Source organism: Ictalurus punctatus, chromosome 24, assembly GCF_001660625.3.
Source record: "Ictalurus punctatus breed USDA103 chromosome 24, Coco_2.0, whole genome shotgun sequence".
NCBI lineage: Eukaryota > Metazoa > Chordata > Actinopteri > Siluriformes > Ictaluridae > Ictalurus > Ictalurus punctatus.
The window spans coordinates 4,439,016-4,447,773 of record NC_030439.2 but is presented as its reverse complement, the minus strand read 5'-3'; positions in this window follow the sequence as shown (position 1 = coordinate 4,447,773).

The following is an 8,758-nucleotide window of genomic DNA, read 5'->3' as shown; positions in this document are numbered from 1 at the left end:
GTGCTAGGGTTGTATTCTGTCCTACTTTTAAATCATTTTCCATAAAAAAAGCTACCAAATAAAAACTATAAAGCAATTATAATGGAAATAAGTGTGCAGACTTTAGGCTTTACAGCAGTACTTCATTTACACTGGATCATACTGGAACAGCTCTCTTAGATTTGAAGTGCCTGCATTCTGAAACTTATTTATGTGGATCCCACACTTGTGCAATTTTTTTCTCTTTTATTAACATTTTGAATAATCATTCTTTATGTGTTACCTCCCTGAAAAATATAATCAGCTCATTTCCATAATGACCGATTTGCATGCTTGAGTTACCAGACATGATGCTCATGCATCATGGATAAGGTGAAAAAAGGCTGATGACTTTTTTTTTTTTTTTTGCAATTTCTTTAAAAAGTAAGCAAACGTGTTTGGGCAGAACCAGATGCGAGGCATCATTTCCGTTTATTAAATGTGTTGGCGCTTGATAAAAAATTCAACCCTGTTCTATATATGCGTTTTTGGATTTCTAAAGGGCATTCGCCACAGACGAGCAAAGCTTTGTTCTGGACAAACTAGACAAGCTTAGAAAGGCTTTTTTTTTCATCGATATCAGTGTTTATGTTCATGCACAACGTGAGCTAAGTGACATACAACATGACTACAAAAGACATAAGCTAGACGATGAGACACACCGAATGGGAATTGATGGGAAGTGTAGTTCTGTGGAGTGATACCATGACATCTATTCAGTATGACTGAACACTACTGTATTACGTGAATGGGTTTGGAGGTGTGTTTACATGTTCAGGGATCTGTTTCAGAGATCTTTTTAGGTTACAGTTGCAGTAGTTATGTAACTACAGCTGGGTGACAAATTAAAGATTAAAGGAAAAACAGTGAAGTAAATAAACAATAAAGGAAACCAGGGCTGGATTGGGACATAATTTCAGGCCGGAGACTCATACTCATTCACGCCACCTTATACACCCACAACAAATTCTTTAACCACGGACAACTCCATTTTTTCTTTCCTAAATTCAATTTATTACACACAGTATGGCCATCTCATAAAAACATAAACAAGCAACCTAGAGGTAGTGAAGCGGTCCTAATTTATATCAGCTTACATGGGTATGCCAAGCATTTAACAAAAGACAACTTTTTAACCTTAATGTGATTTGTGAGCACAGAATCTATATTTATTTTAGTTACGATTAAAGCATTATATTAGGGCAGTGTGATGCTTTAATATCAATACGTGAGATTTAACCATACAATAGTTCATACAAATATATTAAAGCATATTTAATGTCTCTTATTTTACCTCTACCTGTCATCTCAGGTTGACGCTGAAGTGTGACCACTGCACAGAGCTAGTGCCAGGCTGACTCTCTCCACCTTATTGTGAAAAAAAATAAATTCAACCTCACATATGGGCAGACATAAGTTTCTAAATTGCCTAAATACCTGTTACCACAATACTAACTACATCATGAAAAATCCTAATATTGAACGTGATGTGTGTGGGGCGGCTGTGGCTCCAGATGGTAGAGAGGGTTGTCCAGTAATCGTAGGGTCGGCGGTTCGATTCCCGGCCCATGTGACTCCACATACCGAAGTGTCCTCGGGCAAGACACTGAACCCCGAGTTGCTCCCGATGGCAAGTTAGCGCCTTGCATGGCAGCTCTGCTACGATGTGAGTGTGTGTGTGAATGGGTGAATGACACACAGTTTAAAGCGCTTTGGATAAAAGTGCTATATAAGTGTGCGATTTACCATGCTGTTGCCTTTTATGACTCCTAGCTCGGAAGAGTGTTTGTTGTTGTTGTTGTTGTTGCTGCTGTTGTTTGCCCTAGCTGGATTTGTAATTTCAACATTTAAAATAACAACACGAAGGCCTCCCTAAATCTACTGTACGTATATTTGGATATTTGTCTGCTAAATTACTTAGTATTATAACTACACAGTAGATAATGCTGTCTTATAGCATATTTTGAGTGACGCCAGTACAGTAATAGTGCTAACGTTTGTACGGACGTATTTTGGGGACAATTTTCAAATGCAATTGTGAACTGTATTTGCAATTGCGTTTCCTACTTGTGGACTCATAAACTGTGACCTAATGCAAATGAAAATGCAAATTGTGTATAACCGTTTACGCTTTCGTTTACACGAAAGTACCGCGTCTGCCAAATTTCAAATAGAAACGTAACGTCCCTTTGCAATGATATCAAAATCCCTTTGCGTTTATATTTCCGACGCCTTGCACTGAAACTGCCAATCTGTTGGGGGTGGGAGTTTGTATTTGTATCTATGGGGCATGTTTGTATTTGGAAGTGATGTCAGTCACAGTCAACAGCCAAGAAGGAAAATGTGCTGTATAGATGATTGTGCCAATGCTTTATTTAAAGATAATGAAGGATAAATCTGTCACCATGAAACCAGAGATTTCGGCACAACACTGCTCGCATAAAGTTCTTCTAATAAGCGTATTGTTGCACCTGCGATCTAAGAAATACACTCCTAACATCAGGCGAGGTGGTTCTTCCTTTAATGGTGAATATTGTATTGAGGATTTACGATGTTGAAGTCGTGAGCATAAGGCCTGTTCCACACTGGATGCGTGAGCAGAACAGAAGCAGCCTGTATTATTTTCGGCGCCCGTGTTAACAGGTTCGAGCGTTCACACTGCGCGCCGAGGTGGCGAGCAGTGCGTAGCAGGAGCAGAGCAGAAGCAGCAGTGCTGCAATTGTTTCACTGCTGAGTTTATTTTTGCTGTAATGCTTGCTTGTGGAAAATGGCTAGTTTTATGGGCAATTTCTCACGGTTAAAATGACATCCGAACAAAAACTTTAAACCGCCGATGCTTTATTATGACCGTGTACGACCCCAAGGCGCTCTAACATGCAGTCGACTGTGAACGACGTCACTTCCGAATACAAACACGCTCCGTAGTAAACTCCCACCCCAACACTGATTGACAGGTTTCTGTGCAAGGCATCGGAAACGCAAATGCGAAGGGATTTGATATTCCGTTTGAATTTTGTCAGGCTCCGCACATGACCCCGTGGGAGTGAGATATGACCGGATCACAATTTGTAAGACATGGTAAATGCAATTGCAAATGAACTTTGCATTTCCATTTGAAATTTGCAGACACTGTACGCTCGTGTAAACGAAAACGCAAACAGAAACACACGATATGCATTTTCATTTGCATTATGTCACAGTTTATGCGTCGATAATCAGGAGACACAATTGCAAATACAGTTTGGAATTGCTTTTGAACATTGTCTACAAAATATTTCCACATGTTTGTTAGTAGTGAAACTGTGGTTAATACTTGATTAGCTAAGTTAGCGAAAACAAAGCTACAGTATGTACAGATGAGACTGTCCTGCACTTGAAGCAAGTAATTTTGCTACATTTTGCTGCTTCTTTTTAGAGCGCTTTCCTTTTGCGTGCCCTTTCCGTCTCGGCTCCACCCGGCTCCTTCCTTTCTATCCTCGCTCTGTGCAGTGATGTCTTTCACCGGTGCTAAGGTGAATGGTAGCGTGACAAGTCAAGACTCACAGATGCATGGTTTATTATCGATTTATCGAATGCCGAATTTATCGATTTATCGAATGCTGAATTCAGAAAGGATCACATGAGTACATAGGACAAGCAATAATATAAAACAATAATGAATAAATAAATAAATAAAGTAAAATAAAGTAAAATAAATTTGTTAATTAAACAGCAGGGCAGCGGGCCAAATCAGTCGTCAGGCCACTGGGAATCTCCCAGTGCTCCCAATGGCCAGTCCGGGCCTGAAGGAAACTGCTTATACCTATCTATATAAGAAAATACAAGAAAATTCTATATAAGAAGAATTATAATTCTATAAAAGAATATATAATTCTATAAAAGAAGAAAATTCTATATAAGAAGAATTATAATTCTATAAAAGAATATATGATTCTATAAAAGAAGAAAATTCTATATAAGAAGAATTATAATTCTATAAAAGAATATATGATTCTATAAAAGAAGAAAATTCTATATAAGAAGAATTATAATTCTATAAAAGAATATATAATTCTATAAAAGAAGAAAATTCTATATAAGAAGCGAACAAGAGCAACAGAAATGAGCGGCTGAATTATAGTATCTAACGCCGATGGATCATATTTTTAATTTTTTAAAAATCATATTAATCTAGAAGTTTAGTAAGTATATGATCTAGCAGCATTGGATACTAACCTTCATTTGCTGGTCTTGTTTATTTTCTTATACTTGCTCTCAAAGGATTATTATTAGATTTTTCTTCTCCATCTTAAATATCAAGATTTGTTTTATTAATATTTTTATTGAAATAGACTGGCTGGAATTACACCAAGTGCCTTAATGAGAGAAGTGGTTTGAAATAGTTTTAGCAATTACTAAGTTAATGTCTAATAATATACCTGTAATTACTGCCAACTGTGGGCTCATAAATTGATTAGCTCAATCTGGGAGCACATACAGTGCGCTACATGCTGACTCTCACCTTTGAACACACACTGCTTTGGCCTTCGTCACTCTTTCTCATCCTCTCAGCATGCTGTCACAATTACTGTTGCACATCCTTGTTCTGTTTTACATGTGCGCTATATCCGACCACAAATGTAAGCATCAGCTCTGACATATGCACTTTGTTTTGACATGTGTGAGCTACACAGACAGATGACCTCTCTCCTCTGTATGTGATCACTGAGAGAATCTGGGCCTGATGAGGAATGGAAAATGTGAATTATAGCTTGTGTGGTTCATGGGAGACTCGATCTAGCTGTAAACATGGCAGATCCTCAGACTTTAGAGCATTAATTAGATCTGCCTGAAGCTCCAGAGAGGGGGAAAAAAATAGAGGGATAAATTAAAGTAATTCATCCATAAGCATTCCTCCTCACATGTGTCTTACAGATTGAAGCGTCCACTTCTTTCACCTTCGCTCATAGCTGCTGATTGGACTGGGGATTTGCTCTGGCACACGTGGTGTAAGCTGGATTGACAAGCTTTGAAGGAAGACAAGGCTACAGGACAAGGGTCAAAGTGACTGCAGTGGCGCTGTGTAAAGTCACTGATGTGTAGGTGATAAGGCCGTAAACTGTTTAAGGACGTGCAGTGAATGTCCCTCTGCTGCCTTTGCCACTATAGAGTGTTGAATAATCCATAAAGCACAATAATACACAAAGCGCAGTAGCTCATGAAAGTAATTTTCTGACATTTGACATACATACACAAGTTGTGTTCAGTGGTTTTATAGTTTGTTTTTCAATTGTCAGATGCTTGGTTTTACATTCAGAGAAAAAGCATCTACTTGTGGGAGTGTGACATTTTCCTTGCTCTCACATACAAAAAAATGTCTCTGGGCTTCTAATGCATTTTTTGTGAGAGTGGGACCTCATTCTGCCACAAGTATTGACATAGCGACAACCAAAAAATAGCTCTAGGATATGTTTTGTATTCACAAGGAATTCTATTATTAATTCTATGATTAAGTCATAAAGCATTCTGGCACTAAACCTGCAGATATTAATGGTAGTCCGTAGAGCTGCAACAACTAATCGATAAAATCGCTAATAATCGATTATGAAAATCATTGTCAACAAATCTTATTATGGATTAGTTGGTCTGTGCGTGGTATATTTACTCATTACGTTACTTCTGTAACTACTAAATACTAAGTAAATACTAAAGTTGTGTCCCAAATGAAGTATTGTACACTTACACTATGTACTGTGTACTCTAACATCTAGTGTGTGGATTTTAGTAAGGTAATATAATCTAAAACGTATCACTAGCGGGTTTTTTAACTAACCGGAAGTATAAGCCGCTTCCTAGTCATACGTACGTAATGTAGCTTTAGCAGACATCCAGAATCACCGACACTGACTTTCTTCAGTTTACTTTCTGTCAGTGTTACCTTTTATTCCCAACATGACCTCAGTCTCCATCAGACGGAGGAGAAATCGTCACGTGACTGAGGAAGAAAGTCCTCTAAGGCAGGGAGCATTTTATATTAAACACCGTGGAGATCAAACAGTGCTGCATGAGCACAAACATGTTTATATCCAAAATGCTGCACTGTGTGTAAGGGGCAGGGGAAACTGCTGCAAGCTGCTTAAAAGGTTTAGTTTAATTTAAGTTTATTGTCATTATGCTGTATTTGTGCACTTGCAGTGTAAATTCTGTTCTTTATTATAACGGAAGTGACGTGTTAGTAACGAGGCCGCGTTGCTGATCACGCGCGGTGTAGACGTGGTGATGTACAGTGTAGCGCGAGTGAGATCTGTAATGTCTAATTAAAACACTGATCAAAAGTAAACATAAGTAAAATAATATCTAAAGGCAGTGAGGAACAGAAACCACACAGTGCAGTGAAAGTACCTTTTTATTATTCGTTTAGGACTGGAGTTTAATTCAGTGCTTTTTGTGCATCCATAAGAAGTAATGTATAAATACTATAAAATACATTTTATATATGTGTTATATATATATATATATATATATATATATATATATATATATATATATATATATATATATATATAATTATTTATTTTAGTTTATAGTGTATATAAGTATTTATGCATTATTTTTTATGGATGCACAAAAAGCACCGAATTAAACTAGCGCAAATTAATAATATATATTCTGGTGTGTGTGTGTGTGTGTGTGTGTGTGTGTGTGTGTGTGTGTTGGGTTCTTTTCTGTTTTGGACAAACAGTTGTGTAAAGTTTTACTCTGAAGTTTATATTTGTAACACTCAGTTTGTGGATTTTATTTTAAATAAACAACAACAAAAAAAATGGAACTAAAGTTTGCCCCGCCCCATCCGATTAATCGAAAAAATAATCGGCCAACTAATCGATTATGAAAATAATCGTTAGTTGCAGCCCTACTAGTCCAGATGACTCGCAAGTCACTATGTCCAAATCACAACCTATCATAAATGTCTGTTTCAGCAATCAAATGAATGTCTCTAATCTATTTACTGACTACAAGCTTTACACTGAATTGTGTCAGTTGCAGGAGAATTTCAATGATTGTGGAGTTACTTCAACTATTAAAGCAGTACTACTGTAGATCAAAGTTTAAACAACTCTCCGCTATTTGGCACCATGAAAATTTCAGTCCAACCATGACAACTCTCAGACTGAGATTGTGAGCTTTTGTAGATGGGGATGGAGTATAAATAGGTTTGGTCTGGCGGACGAGATCTGCTATGCTGCTGCTGCTGCTGAGCGAGTATGAATACTCATGGACAGTCATGGACAGACATAGAAAGAAGAGAAGCATGCTGCTGCTGAGCGAGTACAAAGGGGTACAGAGTTCATGGCTGAACTGGGCATTTATGTATGCTGCGAAGATGAATCCATGAGTTGTATTATACATGAAACAATTGCCCTCTCCACGGTGTAATTAACAGTTACATCATTGCCAAGGATGGCATTTTTCATAATGGAACATCAACAGTGACTGACTAATGTAGAGGTTGCCATGGTAAATGAAAACCTATTGGAAAATTATCCTACTACGATAAAAAAATGTTTAAAAACAATAATTGTTTTATTTTTTTTTTTGGTTTGTTTGATTTAATACTACACTTAAACAAAAATCTAAATGCTGACATGTCAAAAATATTTTCCTTTAGATGTTTACGAACTTGTATACCAACAAATCCATACCTTACACTTGCAGAAAAAAGGGTGCTAAACTATATCTTAGTTTTGCTGCTGGGATGGTATGCAAATATGCAAATATGTAAATAGTGTACCTTTCTCTAAAAGTTAATTATAGTCTAATTATGTGTCTTGTCATTTTTAAAAGACTGCTATAAACACATTTAAGGTTTTTCTGAGAGGGTCTAGTCTGCTACGTGACCGAGTAAATTCATTATAAGGCCAAATGTGTGTGGACACCGGAGCTTCACACCCATATGTTCTTCTTCCCCAAACTGCTGCCATAAAATTGGAAGTACACACATGTATAAAATGTCTTTGTATGCTGTAGCATTGCAATTTCCATTCGCTGGAATTAATAGGGCTGAGCACCTGTTGGTGTGAAAGAAATCGAGTGGCCTAAACAGAACACTAATCTCAACCCCACTGAACACCTTTGGGATGCATAGGAACACTGACTGCACCCCAGGCCCCTTCACCCAACGTCAGTGCCTGACCTCACTAATGCTTTTGTGGCTAAGTGAACACAAATTCTCACATCCACCCTCCAAAATCTAGAGGAAAGCCTTCCCAGTAGTGTGGAAGTTATTATAACAGCAAACAGGGGATTAAATCTAGAATGGGATGTTCACTCATGTGGCTGTGCTGGTCAGGTGTCTACATACTTCTGGTCGTATAATGTATGACTGTGTGGATATTCTACTCACATATAGGTTAAACTAAAATGCAATTCCTGCCATTAATACACATGTATAAGCTCTGCAAACTTTTCAGAAATATATTTGACACATTTAGATGATTGTTTTCATGTATGAAATCAGCAATTTTCATTTTATTTTTCTGTGACATTGTGGATTGCAATATTGTGTATGAATTTACTGTTCAGACTGATACTGCATCAGCCAATCACTTGTAGTATTTATGGAACATGCCATCTGTTGCAGAGGCTCATGGTGGCTCAGTGGTTCGCACCTCCAGGGTCGGGGGTTCGATTCCCACCACTGCCCTGTCTGTGCGGAGTTTGAATGTTCTCCCCGTGCTGCGGGGGTTTCCTCCAGGTACAC